We start from the raw sequence: 12769 nt of genomic DNA, 5'->3' as shown, positions 1-12769 counted from the left end.
TCAGAGGTTTTTTGTTTTTTTTTCACTTTATTTGGATTTTTGAAGGAATGCACCTCTGAAAAAGAGTTGCAAGGTGCAGAAGTGGGTACACAGAACCAATGATCACTTCTGAAAGATTAGAGGAGACTGAATTGATCTTAGTTAGCCAAATTTGGAACTGATCTGAAAGGGTTTGTATGTTAGCTGTTGGCAACTTATGATCTGGTCATCACTATCCAGGTAAAAGGGGAAGTATCCAGGAACTATGACCTAACTCAACACTAGTACTTCAGTAAGGCCATAGGGACAAAAGAGTGTATCAAAACGCTTGTGTAAGTAGGCATCCTGACTTGTCCTGAGATTGCATAAATCCAACATCCTACTTAGAGCAGTGATTATCAGCCAGGGTACCTTGAGTTCCTTTCAGGGGAACTGCAAGGTGCTGCACAGTTGGATGTGCAAACATGATTTAAAATATAAACCCAGAGATTTCAAATGCCATAATCCATAGCATTTAAAATATTTTGACCTGTTGTGGTCTTCCTACATTCTTTTCAAAAGAAGAATTGCTCTATTTTTCTGCAGTCAAAAAATGAGTGAAAACTAAGGTGGCATTTTCTGAGGGGTGCCTCAACCCTAAAAAACTTAAGAACCACCAAGTTAGAGGGTTCCTCCACATAACACCTTTCAAAGACCTAAGGCTAGGTATAGACAGTCAAAAAGCCCAACGCTGAATCAGTTCAGGCTTTGCAGGTTAATCTAAACTGCACAGATTAAATTGAAACAGAAGTGAACAGATCTTTACCTTTGATTCAGGAAATGCAGCCAAATGTCTGCAGTGGCTCAGACCAGAAGCCCGGTGTGGGGGAGGGTTCAGTGTTATAGAGCATGGCTTTCTGGCTGTGTGTTCACTTCTTCTTCCTGCTGCCCCCAAGGTCTCTAGGATTTGCAGTCCAAAACTACAGCAGCAAGACTCTGCAGGGCTGCTCATCACGTCCTCTTTCTGCTTCCTGATGCCTCTGGGAGTTGTAGCCCACTGTTACAGCCAGCAGTAAATTTGAGCAGGGGAAGGGGTGTTTAACCCCTCTCCTTGGCTCCAGACCCCAGCTGGGGTTTGCCTGGGGGTGGCAGTTCCCTGTAGACTGGGCTGCATCCCTAGCCAGGCTTGTCCCTCCCACCCCCTTTGTCAGCCAGCCCTTACTGCTCCAGGTAGGGAACAGAGGGGTGGGGCCAGCCCTGCTCTCTAGAGCAGGCAGACAGCACAGCCCAGTTCAGCACAGCCCAGGGATGCAAAGCATGCTGGGATGCAGGGGGACTGTGCTTTAACTTGAACTAGAAAGGGGTCTGGGGCAGAAGTTCCATAAACCAATTTGACCCAAATCAGTTAAGTCTGATGTTACATTCAACCAGGTTTATCTTAAACCAGTTTCAGCCATTTTGAAACTGGTTTATACGCACTGAGCTTCTATTCTGTTACAGGTTTAAACCAGCTTCTGATCACTTAAACCAATTTATGTGTAACTTCTGTCCCTAGCCCATGAGCCTGACAGGGTAACCTCATGCTATGACACCTGCAAAACGGTTGTAGCATTCCATTTTGATGTTAATGGGCATACAGGCACTGCAGGATATGTAGTATCTGAATTGTTTCACCCACCACTATTATGCTGTCGCTTGGCAACATTTTGAACAAGATGCCAATGCTATGCTATACCCAATGCTTGTTTTGTGGCTATAATTGACGTTGCATTGCTCTCCCCATAACTAAATGTATTATCGTTAATCGTTGTATAATGTAACTTTAAATACAAAAAATGTTTCTCCTCAAGGCATATTTTAGCTTCAGGCATGGAAGCCAATTGCAGCCAATTTGTCCATAGAAAAATTGGTGTGGAAAAATCAGTGAATGTTTCTGTTAGTTTGAAATACTTTCCACTCTTTAATATTCCATATTTGCACAGGATTTTACTTGTTCTAGCTAATCCATGCTGCATCCACCTGATATAGGTATTAACCTCATTACACATGGAGAAGGAGAACCTGAAGTTCTGTCTGGAATTTTCACATTCTCCTATTGAACTAACTGACCTGGAAGGAATTCGAACTACTCTAATAGAGCTAGGAGGAATTTGGTGTTTTTCTACTTGGGCTGAGGCCTCACCATTGCTAGGTTAATTTGCCCTAAGGATTTGTTCATGGAGACAAGACTTCAGTTCATCACAGCCTGTGGCCATGTCTAGATGAGATTTTTACTGCACAGTAGCCTAATTTACTGTGTAGTAAAGTGTCACTGTCTACACGTGCAGGCACTTACTGTGCAGTAAATTAATCTACTGAGCAGTAAATTTACTGTGCATCAAAGCCAAATAACATTTGTTTCATGTGTAGACATACCCTGTGACAACCATTTCAGTACAAACTTTTGACTGCAGTGGTCCTTGTTGAGGCTGGCAATAAATCTTGCAAATGTTGAAGAGTATATCCAGTAAGAGTCTGTTCTCTTGCTAGAAAGACTGTGCTTCATCTGAAAGAGTCCCTACTGCTTTCCTTATAACAGGAAGCACGAAAGAACAATCTGAAAGAATCGCTGAACTGCTGCCAGCTGGTATTATGAGAGGAAATGCAATTACCCCTGTAAGCAGATGACTGACAGACTGACTGCACACCACAGGCTTCTCTTATATTTGTGTTACTGTCATCATAGACAAAATTGAGTGGGTTTTTGTCATATCTAGGGAAGAGATCCAGCCTTGGTTTAATAAGTGGGCATTAGACTGTACTTATTGCAAACTTCCTGTTGGGTTGACTAGCCAAATCACAGCTTGAAGGAGTTTTGACACTTCTATATTTCCTATGTATGAGTAGCATTTAAAGTTTTCTTTTAAGGACAAAGATTTGAACAGAGAAAAAGTACAAGATAACAGGAAGAACGTATGGATGCCAGTTTTTTAAGTGATTGCTTGTGAGGCTGACAAGCCTGCTGTGGGTTGCTGTTAACCTTTCTACTGGAAGCAGTGTTGGTTGATGTGTGATAGCTCATAGTCTGCCTAGATTGCAGAAAAGGCCACAGATTATTGGACAGACACATGGATACCACGATAAGATGTTAAATTCCTGCTCAGAAGTGCTGCTGTTCTAGTGAAAGAAGCTAGAGGTTACCAATCCCTTGCAGAACTTCTTTATCACTGCCCATGACACAGAAATATTACTGAATTGGAACTTCTAGTGTTTCCTTATTAAAACTTTTATTTAACAAGAGTAATCCCCAAGCTTCAATTTTTCCCACCCTCTCTCTCTTTTCCTCTTGCAAGCCCCCGTAAGGAAGAAATAAATATTAATCGTGATTCTCCTCATAACTGCAACAGAGTGCCTACCAAAGCCAACTTTGCACATGGAGTGAACAGCCAGTTCTTAATTAAGGAAATTTAACATAGGTAGCTGACACCATATGTACAGAGCTTTCCATGAAATCTCCCTCCTTATTATGCACCACTTATTACATGGCACATTACTTGGGCTTATGGGAGAAATAGAAAGAGGAAGAGAAATTAAACAGAACCTTTCCCCCCTAAAAATGAGAGCTCACCAAAATGTGCTCAGGGTATTAAATAGAACTGAATAATCTTTATCTATAGAACTGGCATCAAGGGGCAGTGGGAATGCAAGCTTCTGCATGCTAACCCTGCTGTGTGCCTTGATGCTTGTTGGGCTAAGACAGTGGTTCTCAACATTTTTGGACTTGGGGTACCCCTTATGCAACTTGAGACTATTCTCCATAACTTTTGTGAATTAACTGGCACCCAATTTCAAAAACTAATTCATATATTACAGTGCTTGCCTCCTTGCAGAGTGACTGGACAGTGGGAGTGGGGGATCATCCAGGCAGGGACAAGCCTGAGCCTGTGCTTATTTGCTTTGCTTACAGGTGCTTAATCACTTCTGGTCAGATGAGTGGCATGGAGCCAGTCAGTGGGGTGGGTCATGCCCTGCAGTAGCCCCCCATGCCAGGGTCAAACTTCAGTGCTCCATTCCACCCTTGAGCACCGGATCAGGCCTGAGGGCCCCACACTGCTGCCACCAACCCCATGTACTAAGATAGAGATCCCATACTACACCTGCATGCTGGATTGGGACATGGGGTCCCAGACCACCTCCCCCTGGCCCTGCACACTGAGATCAGGCCCTGCACCACCCTGTGCATCTGATCCACTGTGCCCGATTCAGCATGCAAGGTTATGGAGGGTCTGCAGAATAGGACTTGGGGGTTAGAGTGAACAATAAGCTGGGTATAAGTCATTAGTATGCCTTTGTTGCCAAGAGGGCTAACAGCACACTGGGCTGCATTAGTAGGAGTGTTGCCAGCAGATCAAGGGAAGTAATTATGACCCTCCATTCTGCACTGGTGAGGCCACATCTGGAGTACTGTGTCCAATTTTGGGCCCCCCACTACAGAAAGAATGTGGACAAATTTGAGAGAGGCCAGTGGAGGGCAACAAAAATGTTGAGGGGGCTGGGGGACATGACTTCTGAGGAGAGGCTGAGGGCACTGGTCTTATTTAGTCTGGAGAAGAGAAGAGTAAGGGGGGATTTGATAGCTGCCTTTACCTGAAGGAAGGGTTCCAAAGAGGGTGGCGTGAGACTGTTCTTAGTGGTGACAGATGACAGAACAAGGAGCAACAGTCTCAAGTTGCAGCCAGGGAAGTTTAGGTTGGATATCAGGAAAAACCTTTCTGTCTAGGAGAGTGGCGAAGCACTGGAATGGGTTACCTAGCGCAGTGGCAGAATCTCCATCCTTGGAGGTTTTTAAGGTCCAGCTTGACGAAGCCCTGCCTGGGATGATCTAGTTGGGATGGTCCTGCATTGTGCAGAGGGTTGGACTAGAGACCTCCTGAGGTGCCTTCCATCCCTAATTTTCTATGATTCTATGGTGTCTGGCCTTTGGGGCTCCCCACAGTTCTGACCATTTGGCAACAAGGACCTGGTGCCACTGCTCCCCTGCCACCAATTTTTTTTTACTTGTGAGGAGCCCTGCACTGCCAGGGGCTGGATTTGGCCTGTGGGCTGGGGGTTGAACACTCTTGTCTTAGCTTATCCGCTTATCTCCTCAAACTTTGCATCACCCTTCAAAAGATCTCAAGACACGTCAGGCTGTGGCACCCTGATTGAGACTCACTGGGCTAAGGGACTCTCTTAGATATGGACCCTCTTGGAGTTGAACTGAAACGACCAAATCCTTCTTACATAAGCTACCAAAATATAAGGTTATGAGTGGCAATTAATTTAGAATTGCCATTTGGTTAAAGGTGAGGTCAATATGGGGGAGAAAGGGTTTGTAGACAATTACACACAAAGGATTTGTAAACAATGACTGAGTCCAGCCCAGGATGTCACATGGAAATTTAGCCTTTAATAAGATAAAATTTTCTGGAATTGAAGCCATTTTACAATCTGGTTTGTATCTGTCTTTTTTTCCCCCCTGTGGAGAATAATCCCACTTTGACCTTGAGGGTTGAAAATGATTTCTCATAAAGCATAAGGGTATCAGTATGTCTCTTGCTAATAGCTTTGGACTGTGCCAATAATCTGTCATCAATTTAGCAGATAGAATAAATTCCCCAGTCATTTCCCTATAAGTTGAAGTCACATGGATGCTTTAGATTTGAATTATTGGGAAAACCACAAAACATCTCTATGCAAGTATTAGTTTATTAAAACACTACATATTATTTCAATTCACTCATGCCAATCTTTTCAGAAAAACAATTTGGCTAACTATTCTTCTTCTTATGAAACAAATGAAATCTGCAGTCACACATACACACGCACACACACACATTCACATCTCCTTTCACGGGAGAGTATGAAATTGTTTCAAGTCTTGGGACAGGGTTTGCCAATAAGGACAATACACCTGCTCTATCAGTCGTGAGCTTGAAAGTATGTAATGTTAATCTTCTGAGCCCTCATTCCACCTTTTCTTTAATTGGTCTTCAGTTGGTATAAATCAGCACAGCTGAGTTAAAATTAATGAAGCTATAATTTAATCTGATTTACACCTTTAGAGGATCAGCCAGCTCTTTGATATGAAAGGTGTCTTTTCCTAAGGCCAAGACGTAAGACTTCCATGTGGCAGATTCAAGGGGACTTGCTACCTACTTACACAAGCGCAAAGCTATGGAAAGCATGAGTAGGAAGCCTAGACCTTCATGTCTAACCAACAAAAGCCTTTTGTTGGGGTGGGTAGACAGGAGGTCTGCTATGTTTGTATGGCCCTCTTCTTCCCCTGCCTGGTGCACACAACTATCAGTGTATGCTCACTTCACCCAGAACCTGTCTATCTCTTGTGATGTTTAAATAACAGTCTTGGTACTTTATCAGAATACCTTCTGTATGCCATAAGCATATCCACAGGATCCAGCAGCTTATTCAGAAAAAGCCCCGTCTCTACAAACAAGCTGTTTTAGTCCCTGCCATTTGTGTGGCTAAGTTCAAAAGGAGAACATGGTCACCTCCCTAATGACAGAAGGCATGAACGAGGTTCTGAACTTCTCAAAAATATTCAGTAACCACAGTGTAACTCGGTCATGCTCTACCTCCTCAATGCCATGTTGGCTGCAAGACTACAGGATATTCCTGACGCCTCTTCAACCACTTAGGAGGCTCCATTGCAAACCTCTCTCCTAACACTAACTTTCCAACTTCCTACAAAGCTACATTATAATCCTTCTCCCCATAAGTGTCCTCTACCCCCTGTAGTATCCTTCTTTCAGAAAAAAGTTTTCCTCTCCCTTTAACTAAAAGAGAAGCACTTCCTATAAACCCTTTAATATACCTGCCATCCATTTCTTGGAGGGCATGGTGTCCTATCATCCTCTGAGGAGGAGGAGAGTGAGTGGTTGGAAAAACTGAAATCTATATCTCAATTTTATACAGAATTAGAATTAGTTATTAGATAGAATAAAGTGCATACAGTATATAGTTCATGGCTTGCCACACACCCACAATGTAAGAAAAATCAACATGAAATAAAAGTGACAGTGTTTCCTCTTCTCTCTCATGTGGTGCCTTTCTCTGTCCCTTGGCATAAAGACAGGTACTATGGGAAGAGGCAAAAACTGTGAGCAGTTAGTCTCAGGGAGGTGAATGGTTGCTGAACAGTAAGCCCTAGTCGGTGGTAAATGGTGATATTGGACGCAGAAGGGTGAAGGACTGGTGCTGAAAGTTGATTTCATACAAGTTCAAAGAGTGAGAAGTTTGTGTTCCTCCTTCTTCCTCATCAACCATCTTTTTAGTACTTTGTCCTAGAAAAACAAAACAAAACCACAAGCAAAATTATCAGCATATAAGGAACTGCTGAGCAGTAAATTAAAGTGTCTGCTGAGTTCTAATTTGACCTTCCTGCACAGCTAGGGCTGTTCACAAGATTCCAGCATAACATAATCCCCAAAGCTTGACTTCCAAGTGTAATAGGAGCAGCAGACAGGGGCTCAAATACCACAGGGAGATGCACACTGTAAATATCTGGATAAAACACAGATACCAACCCCTCCTTTGTCCAAGATAAGAATGTTTTTGTCTTGAGCACTAAGAGTCAATGCCTTTGTATGGATTTGTACACCAGTTAGTGCAGTGGGGACTCAATCCTGATTACAGCCTCTATTTAATAAACATTAAACAATAACAGATTGATCCCTAAGGGTCTGGTGGTAAAGGAATAAGTGCCTATAAAGGTTGAACAAAGACAGCCACAGCCAGCGCACTGAGCCCACTGTCCTGTATTACCTTCCAAACCTAGATACATTGATTTTAACAAGGAAAGACTTTTTTGCCCTTTTCCTTTGCTGGCTGATCTGATGCCAGTCAAAGTTGCTGAATTAGCACTTTCTGGTGTTTAAATCCATGAATCTGTATTTTGCTGACACAGATTTTAACACCCAAGGTGCACAAGAAGGAGGGAGGTTATAAGGGTTATAAAACAATACAGGAATGAAATACCATGAAAGAAAGAGAAGAATAGTAATCATAGGACAAAAAGGAAGAGCTATAAGAAGCACTGAAAAACAGTTTTGGATATTTGATAAAGTTTTACAATTCAGTGATTAGGAATATGCCATTTGATACCGAGGTAAACCATTATAAAATCCATGACATACATATCAAATATGCATTTTTAAAAGATCTTTGACACACTTGTTATAGTTCTCACTTGTGCATTCAATGAATGGGCTGGATGTCTCCTTCTTGCAGTGAGGATGTAACTTCTTATCATTCCTAGCAGGGGGCAAATGAGTTCCAGAAACCCAACCAAAAAAATTGTTCTGCTGCTGAACAGTTCAGTTAATGGATCCTGAGAAACATGATAAGACAAAACCCTGAAGTGATGTTTGCAGAGTGCAAATTAGACATTTTTTATGCAGAGATTTCCTCACTTAGCTTCTCTCAGACAAACCTCTACCTCTCCACCAAAAGGAAGTACATATAGTTTGATGTCCTAAAAACTATACAACACAGGTTGCAGACCTTCCAAGAATTAATTGTTAATCAAACTACAGCTTATTCACTCAAGTTAAAAATCATCAGCAATGAGAAATTACTACGTGCCAAAAAATGGTGAGGGAAGTAGGTTTTCGAAACTACCTAAATTTAGGAGGACAAGCCCCACAGACTTTCACTGGAATTTGTGCTCCCAAATTTCTTAGATGCTTTCTAGAATCCCCCCTTTAAAGGTGGCCATCCACCTCTGCATTCAGTTGATGCACAACCTAATTCTGCTTGGGCGCGCCTATATGAGATGCCTTAATGCGCAGTGAACTGTTCACAAAGAAATATTCGCCTTTGCTACTGCGCATTAGCACAGCTATTGTGCCTTTATCTAGTATGTACCTCATATTAGAGATACTAAACTTAATGCAGTTTCATAGCTTCATAGTTGTTAGGGGCTGAAAGGTCCAGGTCATCAGGTCCAGCCCCCCTGCACTTAGGCAGGAAAGACTGCTGGGATCAGATGACCCCAGCAAGGCGGGCATTAAGACGCTTTTTGAAGGCAGCAAAGGCGCATTAATGAACGTGTAGATGTGCCCCTTGGGTACTAAATCCACCTACTCCACAGCACAGAACACTTATTTTAGAGATTTGCCATGCACTATGCTATGTTGCATTATAATGAAAGTGAATTCATCATCATTATCATTAGCCTATTCAAGAGCAATGCTACCAGGAAGAAGCCAGTCCATAAACATTTGGACCTGAAGTGAGCAGGGAACAGCCTCAGAATGGGAGTCTTGAAGGTGGGGAGACAGCAAGGGTTAAGGCCCAAGGGAGGGGTACAATTGTCACTAATGAAGCCAGTTACATTTGCCCTCAACCTTTCTATCCTAAGCCTTCAAGACTTAATGGCAGGGGGTCTCTTTTAGTTCCCCATAGGGCTAAAGAATTGAAGCCGTTCCCTGCCACAGCTCTCTATGAATTTATTGAGAAGTGTCAGTTTCTGTATGCAGTGTTTGATGCTGCAACCTTTAGCACTGGTTTGCATCAGAACACTGACCTCCCATGTCATTTTAAATCCTGCAGTGTGCAGGGCTTTAGCTGCACAACTCTTTTTTATGTCAGTAAGAGCAGTGAGGTCAGATACTACTTTGGCTACTTTGGAAAGTCACCCTAGCTGCATTTGTTTCTAAGAAGTTGAGGTTAATTTTCTCAAGAGAATTAAATGAAAAGCTTTTTTTTCTTCTTCTTTTTGTTGTCATTTATTTCTCAAGGACATTGTTGAAAGTTCTCCAGGGGATTCTAGGCCTGCACTTTGGATAAATATTTACTGCTTATTGTTTGAAGCAGGGGATGAAAGCACCATCAAGCCCTCTGCACAGCCTCACCAGCTGGGCCTGGTGTATGGCTTGGGGGTGAAGGGAAGTTTTTGTACCCTATGGGACACCTAAACAAACCAAACAGCCACCTAACAATGGTATTTGTGAAATCCACATCACTTGCTCTGTGGCAGAGGGCCATGGCCACTGGAGCTGGGGTTCTGTGGAAATGGATAGATGCTATAAAAATTTGAATTCGGGTGTTACAGCTGGTTCAGCCTTACAGTAATCTCACAAAGGGCAGGTGAAGGGATGGGTGGAAGTCCCACCCAGTGGTACTGCACTGCTATTGTCTACAGGGGGGTGGATGGAAAGGAGCATCCATTCAGTTGCATAGACCTCTTCAGAAAAAACAAACCAATCATTTACTCTTCAGGGAATCCTCCTCGTCGCTCTAGAGCTCATGAGATCTCTTCCTGCTATGCATTCTTCCTGTGACAGCCACAGTCGTATTCAGTGGGCCATATGTTGTTCTACTCCAGAGGCATCAAAATATGGCCCATGGGCTGGATTCAGGCTGTGAGGCCATTCAATTCAGCCCATGGGGTCCCTAGAAATTTAGAAAATTTATATTTATCTATCCTTGCTTCCTGTCAAAAATGACAGGAGCCAGGGGTAGTAGGACCCAGGGGAAGCCCCAGCAGGCTCCTGCAACAGCAGGGCCCACCCCATTTCACCCCAGCTGGAAGCCCCAGTAGGGGCTTCTGGCCTGGGACCATGTGGCTGCACTGGCACCAAAAACTCAGGTAAAGGGGGAGGGAAGGGCAAGGCAGGACCCTGAGCAGCTACGGAGATGCTGCTGAGCGCAGGCCCCTCCCCCACCCTGTGGCTGGCGCTCCCCGCTGCAGCCACTTGCAGCCCATGTAGGGCTGTCCTGAGCAGGCACAGGCAGCTCCACATGGGCTGTGAGCAGCTGCAGCAAGGATCACTAGCCACAGGGCAGGGGAGGGGCTGCTTTTCCCTGCGCTCACCACCAGCTTGTAACCCACCCCCACTGACAGCCTGGGCCCCACGCCGGCTCTGGGCTCACCCATCAGGGCTGTGCTGTGGCAGCAGCAGTTGCTCGGCACAGAGGAAAGTGGCCCCCCCCACTTGCCATGCCAAACAGTGTTTGCTGCTGCTGCCTGCACTCACCACCAGATCCTTTCCTGCCAGCAAGCAGGGGGTTGGGGTTGCATGTTGCCCCCCACCTGTACTGCAGGGTTGGGGGGCATTGGGAATGAGTGGGTGCAAGAGTCAGTGGGAGCATGTGGCCTGCATTGGTGTCCCAGGGCCAGTGCTGGTGGGGCCCAGAGCGGGGCAGCAGGAGTACAGGGTCTCAGCCAGCAGGGGCTCTATGGAGCCGGGCCAGCTCTCCCGTCTCGCTGCTGGAGCATCCCAGCCCGGCTCCACAGACCCCTGTCAGCCTGCGCCCCGCTGTGGGCCCCACTGGTGCTGGCCCTGGGACATTGGTCCCAAGACGGTGACCAGGGGGTGGGGCACCTGTCAAGGCGTGGGGCTACCCATGCAGCCCTCAGCAGCTTCCCAAAACTGGGTAAGCGGCCCTCCACCCAAAATAATTGCCTGCCCCTGTTCTATTCAGAGCCAGCTCAGGCTATTCCTTTATCAGCTAAAAAGATGACAGGATTAGATCTCTACAGAAATGGGATTTTCCATTTCACAGGAAATTTCACAGTTTCGAAGTCATTCTGTTCCAAAATGAAAAAAAAAATAATCAAAACATTTCCTGTGAAACAAAATTCCAAAATACAAATATCAACTTTTGGCTCACAGAAAAATTTTGATAACATCATAATGTTGTTTTAATAAAGTCATAACATTCTGTTCTAATTTTGACTTTTTAAAGTTTCATATGTATAACATCTGAAATAAAAAGTCATTTCAAAACTGAAAATCAAAATGCTCTGTTCTTAAATGGAATGTTTTAACCATACACAATGCTCCAGTCTGCTTCCCCCACTTAATACAGACGTTTGTCAAAATTGACATATATCCATTATTTTTTTACTTTCAACAGATAAGTATATCCTAACTAAAATATTCCATGGTAAACTTACTGATCCCCTTTAGACGGAGCTGTGCCCATTTCAGGCAGGATTGCCAAACATACTGTCTCTGCAATGACCCTGCTCAAAGGAGTGAGAGACTAGGACCAAAAAAGGAATCAAAGTTTCCTATGTAGTAGTTGAGATAATTTTCATTAGTCAATGGTCCTATGCCCCTCTGGAATATAACTCCTCAATGCTGATCAGACCCACTATTGGATTTAACTGATTACTTTCCATTTCAGTACTGTACTCTTCTCCCCAGTAGTCCAGGATTCCCCTATTCATAATTTTTGTACCTTGTTTATTGTACCATTGCACTAAAGCACCTACAGTTTTCAAAGTGTTTTTTATGACAGTGCATTCCTTTTCCTGTGCTTCCTTTTGCTTCAGATCCAATCCTTCTCAACAGCATTCAAACCCTTGTATGACACTTGGTGTATTGTCAAATCAACCTTTTGATTAAACTCTCAATTGCAAATCCTGGCAATGAACACTAATACAGAACATGGTAAAATCTTCCTGCTGGGACATGTGGGGCTTCATTGAAACACTACCATTCAATGTCCTTCCAAGAAGCAAGTCCCTTGTATAACTGAAACCCCCATAGTCCATCACATGAATAAAGTCCTTTCTGTAAAAGAATACTCACTCCATTGCTGTTGATGCATCATAGGGTGAACTCCCCCCCCCCCCCCCCCGCCTCTTCTGTAAAGTGATAAATCTCATAATTATATTGGCCTGATGTTGGATCAATCAGATTATGCATTGACGTCAAACTGTTAAAAACTACTCACAAGACACAAGCCTGCAGCCCTTTGAATGGATTATGGCCAATTCACTCAGAGCTGACTACTATTTCTTGAGAAATTTCTCTTCAAA

The 12769-nt window shown here is 43.9% G+C and overlaps 1 protein-coding gene across 1 annotated transcript in view; it reads right to left on the bottom strand.

Moving 5' to 3' along the window:
• Nucleotides 1-5436: 5436 nt before the first annotated feature.
• Nucleotides 5437-12769, bottom strand: part of CCDC9B (coiled-coil domain containing 9B) — a 94562-nt gene continuing 87229 nt past the window's right edge. The window contains exon 14 of the mRNA XM_090034970.1: nucleotides 5437-7280. The gene's annotated coding sequence lies outside the window, so the exon portion shown is untranslated. The remainder of the gene's footprint in view (nucleotides 7281-12769) is intronic.

This window comes from Crocodylus siamensis, chromosome 2 (genome assembly GCF_052110815.1).
Source record: "Crocodylus siamensis isolate JL-2025a chromosome 2, ASM5211081v1, whole genome shotgun sequence".
Lineage (NCBI taxonomy): Eukaryota > Metazoa > Chordata > Crocodylia > Crocodylidae > Crocodylus > Crocodylus siamensis.
Note: the sequence above shows the minus strand (reverse complement) of the source record. Positions and strands in the feature narration are given on the sequence as shown.